The sequence below is a fragment of the Salvelinus fontinalis genome, chromosome 8 (genome assembly GCF_029448725.1).
Source record: "Salvelinus fontinalis isolate EN_2023a chromosome 8, ASM2944872v1, whole genome shotgun sequence".
NCBI classification, from domain to species: Eukaryota; Metazoa; Chordata; class Actinopteri; order Salmoniformes; family Salmonidae; genus Salvelinus; species Salvelinus fontinalis.
In genome coordinates, this window is record NC_074672.1 from 2,483,914 (window position 1) to 2,492,423 (window position 8,510).

At 45.4% G+C, this 8,510-nt stretch overlaps 1 protein-coding gene across 2 annotated transcripts in view; it reads left to right on the plus strand.

Moving 5' to 3' along the window:
* The window catches only part of LOC129860366 (MAGUK p55 subfamily member 2-like), a 104,172-nt gene that overhangs the window by 49,791 nt on the left and 45,871 nt on the right, over positions 1-8,510 (plus strand). The window lies entirely within an intron of this gene.

Sequence of the window (8,510 nt, forward strand, 5' to 3'; positions counted from 1 at the left end):
AGGGGGCTGTATTGGAGTGGGCCAAGTTCCTCAGTGTCCACATCACTAAGGAATTATCATGGTCCACACACACCAACACAGTCGTAAAGAAAGGCAGGACAACGCCTCTTCCTCCTCAGGAGGCTGAAAAGATTCAGCATGGGGCCTCAGATCCTCAAAAAGTTATAAAGCTGCACCATTGAGAGCATCTTGACTGGCTGCCTCACCGCTTGGTATGGCAACTGCTCTGCCTCCGACCGCAAGGCACTGCAGAGGGTAGTGTGTACTGCCCAGTACGTCACTGGGGCCGAGCTCCCTGCTGTCCAAGACCTCTATACCAGGCGGTGTCAGACGAAGGCCCTAAAAATTGTCGAAGGCTCCAGCCACCCAAGTCATAGACTGGTCTCTCTTCTACCGCACGACAAGCGGTACCGATGTCTGGAACCATAGCAAGCGGTACTAGCCTGGAACCAACAGGACCCTGAACAGCGTCTACCCCCAAGCCACCCCCAGGTCGGCAACGAAACATCCACCATGCTAAGACAAATAGTTAGTCCAGTTGCTATTGGTTAACTATTTAACTATCTGCATTGACCCCTTTTGCACTAAATCGTTTGACTCATCACATACGCTGCTGCTACTGTTTATTATCTATCCTGTTGCCTTGCCACTTTAACCCTACCTATATGTATGTCGCCAAGCTATAGTTACTCATTGTTCATTTATTCCTTGTGTTATTCTTTTTCTATTATGTCTCTTTTTTTATACGGGCAGACTGTATCTGAGCGTGAGGTCTAATACCGACAGGCTCAGGGACAGTTTCTATCTACAAGCCATCAGAACTGGACTGACCGCCCGCACACACGGGCACACACACACACACACACACACACACACACACACACACACACACACACACACACACACACACACACACACACCACGCACACACACACACACACACACACACACACACACACACACACACACACACACACACACACACACACACACACACGTTCATGCTACAAACGCATCACAACTGCTGCTGCCAGACTCTTATTACCGTATGATTGCTAAATCCTGCACAATTGAAACACTTGCCTCTCAATCCCCCCCTTCCCCAAAACAGGGTAAATATTGGACTATAAATTGTGCCTTCCTGTATTATACTTATGCTCAAATGTTTATTCTATTTTACTGAACGATTTACTTTATGTTCATATTCTTATCTTTTATTGTTGTCGCATTGTCGAGAAAGAACCTGCAAGTAAGCGACTAATAAAACTTGAAACTACTACACTTTTTGTTGTAGTGTGTCAGGAAAAGTGAGCGAGGCAAGCCAATCTGGCAACTGACACGCAGCGAGACACAAGAAGTAGGCCAAGTTGGATTTTTAATAATCTTTCTGAATAATACAATAGGTCCCTTATTCTCTTATCGCGTCACATTTCGCTCGTAATTTGCCTAGACATCAAACCTATTCCAAAACAGCAGAAAACCTCATCGAAAAGCATGGCTAGGCTACATATTTCCAGTGTCTGTGAGCTAGCTCTCCTTATTATCTTATTCAATCCATTGAAAGAGCCGACTATGTAGCGTTACATGATGTTGTCAGAATTGTAGGAACTGACGGGAATGTGAGGAGAGAGAGAGGGAGAGATAGCGAGACTGAAAAGGCGAGAGGGAGAAAGCGCGGTAATATGAGAGAAGCAAGCGAGGGCCCAGTAAACTAAAGTGTAAACAAACCCTGTGTGAAGCCGAAGCAAAGTAGTAGAACCAACATTTATTGTAAAAGTGTAGAGTGGGCACACTGTGGTGAGTGTTGGTTATTAAAGAGAATTATACAGGGCCTGTAAAAGCTGGGTCGGCAGTTTGATCTGTTCTCCAATCTGGCAACCTCCGCTCCAGATCTCCAGATGACAGTAGGGGTTTAGGGGGAAGAGGGGAGGGATAACGAGCCTTCACCACTGCACACATAATTCTTTGTTTAGGGAAGCAGATGGAGACTGGGTTTTTTAATTATGGCCTTACTTCCTCTCTTTCTGTCTTCCTTCCTGTCTTGTGAAAGCCAAATCAAGACAAGGGCTGCATCTTTAATCCTCATGTTTTGCTGCTGACACCTGGGGGTGGAAGTGTTGAAACTGCAGAACCTGTCAAGGGTCAGTATTAATACAGTAGGACCTCCCGAGTGGCACAGTGGTCTAAAGCACTGCATAGCAGTGCTAGTTGTGCCACTAGAGATTCTGGGTTCAAGTCCAGGCTCTGTCGCAGCTGGCCGCAACCGGTAGACCCATGGCGTGATGCACAATTGGCCCAGCGTCGTCCGGGTTAGGGGAGGGTTTGGCCGGCATGGATGTCCTTGTCCCATCACGCACTAGCGACTCCTGTGGCGGGCCGGGCACAGTGCATGCTGACACGGTAGCCAGGTGTACGGTATTTCCTCTATTATTGAGGAGAGGTCTGTAATGATAGGACAGGTGTTAAAAAATTATAGGTTACGCAACAGACAGTTGCTTGTATTCGCTTGAAGATGAACAGTATCGTTCTGATTATGTGGTAACAGATCCGTCGTCCGTCAATTGGGGTGGCAGGTAGCCTAGTGGTTAGAGCGTTGGACTAGTAACTGGAAGGTTGCAAGATTGAATCCCCGAGCTGACAAGGTAAAAATCTGTTGTTCTGCCCCTGAACAAGGCAGTTAACTCACTCTTCCTAGGCTAGTTAAATAAAGGTAAAAAAATAAAAATAATCATTTGTGTGTGTGATTCATAGTGTGTTCCTCTTAAAAAGTGGCATGCTTGAGGATTTAGAGAAGACGATAGTGTACGTATGTGACTTCCATTTATCTTAACAAGTCAAGGCTGTGTCTGATGTACAATGAATGGCTGACCTTGACAGAGCTCCTTACAGCCTTGCTGTGAAATGTCTCTATAGTGATGTGAGTACAGAACTACTTGTCACTTTTGACCTTGTGTCACACTGATCCTCATGTAATGGAAAAGATACACAACTTCTCTCCTCTCTATATTTGATGTCTTCTAGTCCCCTCTTTGCCTTCAGAGCTAGTGTTATGGAGTGAGGTGGAATTAGTAGAAGTTACTCGTAACCACTGATATGGGGTCAGATGTATTTCATAACCCCAATGATTATCAAATCAAATCAAATGTTATTAGTCACATGTGCCGAATACAACAGGTATTGTAGACCTTACAGTGAAATGCTTACTTATGGCCCCCTAATAAACAATGCAGTTTAAAAAATTACGGATAAGAATAAGAAATAAAAGTAACAAGTAATTAAAGAACAGCAGCACAATAACAATAGCGAGACTATATACAGGGGTTAGTTGATGTATGTACATGTAGGTAGAATTATTAAAGTGACTATGCATAGATGATAACAGAGAGTAGCAGTGGTTTAAGAGAGGGGGGGGCAATGCAAATAGTCTGGGTAGCCATTTGATTAGATGTTCAGGAGTCTTATGGCTTGGGCATAGAAGTTGTTTAGAAGCCTCTTGGACCTAGACTTGGCGCTCCGGAACCGCTTGCCGTGCGGTAGCAGAGAGAACAGTCTATGACTAGGGTGGCTGGAGTCTTTGACAATTTTTAGGCCCTTCCTCTGACACCGTCTGGTATAGAGGTCCTGGATGGCAGAAAGCTTGGCCACAGTGATGTACTGGGCCGTTCTCACTACCCTCTGTAGTGCCTTGCGGTCGGAGGCCGAGCAGTTGCCATACCAGGCAGTGATGCAACTCAATGGTGCAGCTGTAGAACCTTTTGAGGATCTGAGGACCCATGACAAATCTTTTCAGTCTCCTGAGGGGGAATAGATTTTGTCGTGCCCTTTTCACAACTGTCTTGGTGTGCTTGGACCATGTTAGTTTGTTGGTGATGTGGACACCAAGGAACTTGAAGCTCTCAAACTGTTCCACTGCAGCCCCATCGATGAAAATGGGGGCGTGCTCGGTCCTCTTTTTCCTGTAGTCCACAATCATCTCCTTTGTCTTAATCACATTGAGGGAGAGGTTGTTGTCCTGGAACCACACGGCCAGATCTCTGACCTCCTCCCTATAGGCTGTCTCGTCGTTGTCGGTGATCAGGCCTACCACTGCTGTGTCGTCTGCAAACTTAATAATGGTTTTGGAGTCGTACCTGGCCGTGCAGTCATGAGTGAACAGGGAGTACAGGAGGGGACTGATCATTACCCCTGAGGGGCCCCTGTGTTGAGGATCAGTGTGACGGATGTGTTGTTAAGGTTAGGATCTTGTTAAGGTTAGCATCTTGTTAGGATTGAGGAGAGGCTAATCTGATCCTAGATCTGTGGTTAGGAGCAAACAATATTATAGTGGGAGGCATGATCCAGGGTCTGTGTGTCTCCAAACTGCAGCACAGGCACTCCTAAGGGAGCTAATTAAACTGCTTAGCTGTGCTACAATTGGACAGATCCTCTCTGAGTGACATATCACACCCTCGTTAGAGAGGGATGCCCTTTTAGGAAGTGATGACATGGGCAAAATAGCTTTAGTGGATTCCCACTGTGACTTCTCTAACAATTGACATGTCTGTTGCATTGCTATTTGTTGGTGATGGGACAAGACAGTGAAGATGAACAAAAAGCTCTCCAACAAAATGAGGGATGAATAAAGTTCTGAGAACAAAAGCCACTGACTCCATCGTTCAGTCAGCCAGGTTGTTATTGTAAAAGAGAATGTGTTCTCGATGACATACATGGTTAAATAAAAATCAGTCAGTCAGTGATAGTTAGTCACAGGAGCGGTACGTGGGTAAAATCAAAAAGCCATATTGCAACCTATGTGTTGTGATGATTGCGTTGTTTGCTCTATAATTAGTTAATATGCCTTGATGCTGTTAGGCTATGTATACAGTGGTTCTTCCTTTAAAAGTTTGGAGCTTATGCCACGACCATTTGTGGTAGATGGTGGCAGATTGTGGTAAATTGCGTCATTCTGGCAACAATGGCTGACGCTTAAATAACGTGCCATAGAAATCTGTGGCACCCCGCAAGCTGTGCCGCAACTTTAAAAAAGAAGAACCACTCTAGGCCTAACGCCGAGACAAGAAAAAGACACAGTGTCCCAAAAAAATTCAACCACTGTTACGCCCTGACCTGAGAGAGACATTTTATTTCTCTATTTGGTTAGGTCGGGGTGTGATGTGGGGTGGGCATTCTATGTTTTGTATTTCTTTGTGTTTGGCCGAGTGTGGTTCCCAATCAGAGGCAGCTGTCTTTCGTTGTCTCTGATTGGGAATCATACTTAGGTAGCCTTTTTTCCCACCTATGTTGTGGGAGCTTGTTCTTGTATTGTTGCTGTTGAGCCCTACAAGGCTGGACGTTTCGTTGGTTTTCTCTTTCTTGGTTTTGCTGGTTATCATTAAAGAATATGATTAACCTACCCCACGCTGCATCTTGGTCCACTTCTTCAGACGAGCGTCACGACCACACAGTTGTTTCATTACAAAACCAGAGAGCAACATCCAGTGAAGTCCACAAAACATATTGCGTGTAACAAGCAGTAACATGACCTACAGTAGGGTCAAGCAAGGTCACGTTTGACATTTTCGTGATGACTAAACAACTATTGATTTAGAACCACAGAGAGTTACCGCAAGTTGCAAAGAAAACAGGAGCTGCCTCCTCCATTCCAGCACCATTTCAACTTCAACTTCAACATCATCTAATCATGTATGCTTAGTCTAATACAGTGACAACTAAAAGATACCAAAAACAGTTTAGTCCAATCAACGTTAGCTAAATATGACGTGGCTGTCCATGGTACTGATTTATGTGTGTGGTGTGTGTGCGTACGTGCGTGCAAGTAGAAAAAACATGTCGACTCACCCAACTTGTAGAGAAACGCCAATGCCATCCTCCTCTCTTTCATATTGATGAAACGGTCTATCACTCTGTCATACAGTACATGCTTTTATTTTTTGTTGTCCTATGCTACCTGGCTAAAATACTTTCTTTCTAGCCTAACTTCCTTTCATGGGCAATGATACGCCAGGCTAGCTAGTTAACATTAGCATATTACATCTAGCTACATGAACTTCCATCCTTTCAGGCCAGGGACACAATGTATGAATTTATGTTTGGATCAGAATCGCCGTTATAGTCATTGGCCAGTATGGAGAATAAAATAAATCCACAAGTCCAAATCCCTATCTCCGTCCATGACTAATTTAGGAAAGGAACAATTTTAGATCCTGGGACTAAAAACACCTCCTCTGCAACTGGATCCTGCACTTCCTGACGGGCCGCCCCCAGGTGGTGAGGGTAGGTAGCAACACATCTGCCACGCTGATCCTCAACACTGGAGTTCCCCAGGGGTGCGTGCTCAGTCCCCTCCTGTACTCCCTGTTCACCCACGACTGCATGGCCAGGTACGACATCAACACCATCAAGTTTGCAGACGACACAACAGTGGTAGGCCTGATCACCGACAACGACGAGACAGCCTATAGGGAGGAGGTCAGAGACCTGGCCGGGAGGTGCCAGAATAACAACCTATCCCTCAACGTAACCAAGACTAAGGAGATGATTGTGGACTACAGGAAGAAGAGGACCGAGCACGCCCCCATTCTCACCGACGAGGGTGTAGTGGAGCAGGTTGAGAGCTTCAAGTTCTTTGGTGTCCACATCAACAACAAACTAGAATGGTCCAAACAGCTTTAAGTTCTTTGGTGTCCACATCAACAACAAACTATAATGGTACAAACACACCAAGGCAGCCGTGAAGAGGGCACAACAAAGCTTATTCCCCCTCAGGAAACTAAAAAGATTTGGCATGGGTCCTGAGATCCTCAAAAGGTTCTACAGCTGCAACATCGAGAGCATCCTGACTGGTTGCATTACTGCCTGGTATGGCAATTGCTCGGCCTCTGACTGCAAGGCACTATAGAGGGTAGTGCGTACAGCCCAGTACATCACTGGGGCTAAGCTGTCTGCCATCCAGGACCTCTACACCAGGCGGTGTCAGAGGAAGGCCCTACTCCTGAACAGGTAATCAAATGGCTTCCAGGACTATTTGCATTGTGTGTGTCCCCCCACCCCTCTTTTTACACTGCTGCTACTCTCTGTTTATCATATATGCATAGTCACTTTAGATATACATTCATATACATACTACCTCAATTGGGCCGACCAACCAGTGCTCCCGCACATTGGCTAACTGGGCTCTCTGCATTGTGTCCCACCCACCACCCGCCAACCCCTCTTTTATGCTACTGCTACTCTCTGTTCATCATATATGCATAGTCACTTTAACCATATCTACATGTACATACTACCTCAATCAGCCTGACTAACCGGTGTCTGTATGTAGCCTCGCTACTTTCATAGCCTCGCTACTGTATATAGCCTGTCTTTTTACTGTTGTTTTATTTCTTTACCTACCTATTGTTCACCTAATACCTTTTTTTGCACTATTGTAAGTAAACATTTCACTGTAAGGTCTAGTTGTATTCGGCACACGTGACAAATAAACTTTGATTTGATTTGAGATAGCTAGCTAGCCACCGGAGGACAACAAAACAACAACGAGATGCAACAATTCAAGTTTCTTTCTGTCAATAATGACGTTTTGCTTGTAATGTGATTGGTCTGATGCCAAATCCAAACTGGCTTCCCTTGATACTTTTTTTTGGTGCCCCAGGACCATTTACAGCTGAGCTCATGCAGTTTAGCTCAACGCTGATGGGCTATTATTTTTTAGTTTTTTTTTATCAAGGGAGACCAAATGCTTGCTGGCTTTTGCGGCGGCAACAATGTCATACTCTTTCTGACCAGACAGCATCAGATAGATATGCTGCACATACTGAGACAGAGGGGCGCTGTTTCGTTCGCTCTGATGCTTTCTCCAGTGAGACATTCAGCCTCTTGCGAATTGAAGGACATTTATGAAACACAGAGAGACAAGAGATTTAAAAAAAGAAAAAGAAATTCTAGTTAAATTATTTGGGGTAGCCTGGCTTCCCTTGGCATCCATGAATACACGCCACTAGTCAGTCAACTTTACTTTAATGCGTTCCTTTTGTCATGTAAAACCAGTGAACCAACTGCACTGCCAACCTTCCTAGTAATACAAGTAGAGTTGTCGACGTGACTTTGTCAGATTGTACAGTTCCCGCTGCCCCCCGTCTCGCCCTACTGTGACTACATCGGAGAGATAAAAGAGAGAGAGACTGAGGAGGAAGGGAAGTAAGATGCTGTTAACACTGACAGAAAGAGACTTCAAAGGGAAGGGAATGACAGTGGTGAAATTGCTCTGTCTGTCTGTCTGTCTGTCTCTCTCTCTCTGTGTGTGTGTGTGTGTGTGTGTGTGTGTGTGTGTGTGTGTGTGTGTGTGTGTGTGTGTGTGTGTGTGTGTGTGTGTGTGTGTGTGTGTGTGCGTGCGTGCGTGCGTGCGTGCGTGCGTGCGTGCGTGCGTGCGTGCGTGCGTGCGTATATGTGTGTGTGAGACTAATCATAAGAAAACCATGGGACTCTCCCAAAGGGTTAGTAGGTGCGTAAAA